This window comes from Mandrillus leucophaeus, unplaced genomic scaffold, assembly GCF_000951045.1.
Source record: "Mandrillus leucophaeus isolate KB7577 unplaced genomic scaffold, Mleu.le_1.0 Scaffold391, whole genome shotgun sequence".
Classification (NCBI taxonomy): Eukaryota; Metazoa; Chordata; class Mammalia; order Primates; family Cercopithecidae; genus Mandrillus; species Mandrillus leucophaeus.
Genome location: NW_012104154.1, coordinates 1,933,782 through 1,936,318, shown reverse-complemented (window position 1 = coordinate 1,936,318; position 2,537 = coordinate 1,933,782). Strand labels below are relative to the sequence as shown.

The 2,537-nt window shown below is 41.5% G+C and overlaps 1 pseudogene; it reads right to left on the bottom strand.

Moving 5' to 3' along the window:
- Positions 1–2,045: 2,045 nt before the first annotated feature.
- LOC105547553 overlaps positions 2,046–2,537 on the bottom strand; it is a 21,973-nt pseudogene continuing 21,481 nt past the window's right edge.

The window sequence follows — 2,537 nt, the reverse complement described above, 5'->3', positions numbered from 1 at the left end:
AAATCGGGCTTTGGTGGGACAGCTTTGATTTGACACGTTTGAAATACGATCCAGGTCATGGCAGTGAATGATGCAGACCTCTTTTTTGGCAAGAGCATCTGGACTTTATTATTGTAAATCAGGTTGTGGGGTGCTGGTATCCACTTCTCTATGAAACTGCTACTGTAGCAGACCTTATATCCTGAGATTATTTGGGAAATTAATATGGGTTCTAAATATTTATAAATAAATTTTACATTTATTCTTGATTTTGTTGTTTTGTACCTCACCTCATAAATCTTTAGAATTCCAAGGTAACAACCTTTTATGGTTTATTTATAACGGTGGCCTTCATGCCACAGATAAATCTGTGTCATTTGATTATTTAATTTCTTCCCTCAGAAGCATAAGTAACACTGAATAGATTATTTATGAATATTTGTTAAATGAATGGAAAATTACTCCAAAATAACCTATCATTAAAAATATGTTAGTGGGCCTGGCCCAGTGGCTCATGTAATCCCAGCACTTTGGGAGGCCCAGGTGGGTGGATCATTTGAGGTCAGGAGTTTGAAACCAGCCTGGGCAACATGGTGAAACCCGGTCTCTACTAAAAATACAGAAATTAGCTGGGCATGGTGGTGGGCACCTGTGATCCCAGCTACTCGGGAAGCTGGCGGGGGGAGAATTGCTTGACCTCAGGAAGTGGAGGTTGCAGTGAGCCAAGATCGCACCATTGCACTCCAGCCTGGACGACAGAGCGATATTCTGTCTCTCAAAAAAGCAAAACAAAACAAAAGAAACGCGAGTGTGCTTTGGGAGGTGAATTAGGTGGATTTTTGGCTACCTGCGCACTTCACTCCCTTTTATTTCCAGTGGTCAAGAGTTTAAAACAAAACTATCTCTGTCATTCCATCCCTAACCGAAGTTAAACAAGACAGGGTAAAATTGGGTTCAAGCTCAGTTTTCAGCAGCTAATATGTACTGTTTTCTGATTTGGGGGATGTTTATTTTTCAGGATCAGAGTCTGGTTAAAAGAAAAAGAAGAAGAAAAGAAAAACCACTTTCACATCTAAAGAATTTACCAGCTGTTTCTATTCCTTCTTTTATATTGTTTCTGAAATACTGTCACACAGTCACTTGTCAATTTCATAGAAACAAAATTCCAGGTTTCAAAGTTGAACAAGATATTTCCATGAGCTTTCATATTCGTAAAAGACTTTGTAAAAAAATATTTTGAGAAGAAATTCTGCATAGGAACTGTTCTGGGCCGGGCGCAGTGGCTCACGCCTGTAATCCCAGCACTTTGGGAGGCTGAGGCGGGCGGATCATGAGGTCAGGAGATTGAGACCATCCTGGCTAACACAGTGAAACCTGTCTCTACTAAAAATACAAAAAATTAGCCAGGCGTGGTGTCGGGCGCCTGCAGTCCCAGCTACTCGGGAGAATGGCGTGAACCCAGGAGGCCGAGCTTGTAGTGAGCCAAGATTGCGCCACTGCACTCCAGCCTGGGCGACAGAGCAAGACTCCGTTTCAAAAAAAAAAAAAAAAGAAGAAGAAATCTGTGCCAGCTCTGTAGATCTAGGATGCAGATTCTCATTTATACACGGGTCAGGGGACCTAACTGGATCCTCCCCATTCTTCTCCCCAAGACTTATCGTAGAATTACTCAAGGTTGTAGAATATTTGTGTCTGCTGTATTATATCTCAAAGCTCTCTAACAAATTGTATCTCATTTTAAACCCCACAAAATCCACTTATAGGTGAGAAAGCAGAGACAGAAAAACTAATTAACTTGCCTGTGATCTCACAACCAGGACACAACCCAGACCCGCTCTTAACTCCTGTTCATTACCATACAGTACTTTTCTCTGTACCACACAGCAATCCAAAATGGGCTAAAAATAGCCCTGGAAGATAAAATCTTAGACAAACAATAAGTTCCAAAGGGCTCTTGGATCTCCACTGACTTCTCACAACCCCTTTGTTCCCCTAAGCTGTAAGATTCCACCTTCTACTTTTTTTTTTTTAACCGTTCCGGGGTTTTTTTTTTTTTTTAACACCTATTATGCCATGAATTCACAAGGAATAGGTACCAGCAGCTCAGGCTGCTTCCCATTGGTTCTCACAAAGTGTGCTTCTCTGGGTGGAAAAGGCTGGTGCTTCAGTTGAACCCAGGTACCTTTCTTCTTGGCTTCTTTCTTTTTCTGATCGTTTTCCTCACGCGTTTCAGGAAGCTATCGCGGCTCTTAGAGTGCTTAATGTACTTAATACACCCGTTCTTAATGTACTTAATACACACGTTAATTCTCTTGGCAAGAATCTTGGCCTTGTTTACAACAGTGCCAACAGCATGCTGGGTAACATTGTAGACTCTTCCAGTTTTGCCATGGTAACACTCGTGGGCCATTCCTTTTTGAACAGTACCCATTCCCTTGATGTCTACAATATCACCTTTCTTATAGATTTGCATATATGTGACGAAAGGAACAACTCCATGTTTTCCAAAAGGCCTAGAGAACATATATTGGGTGCCTCTCCCTTTTCCCTTTGTGTTC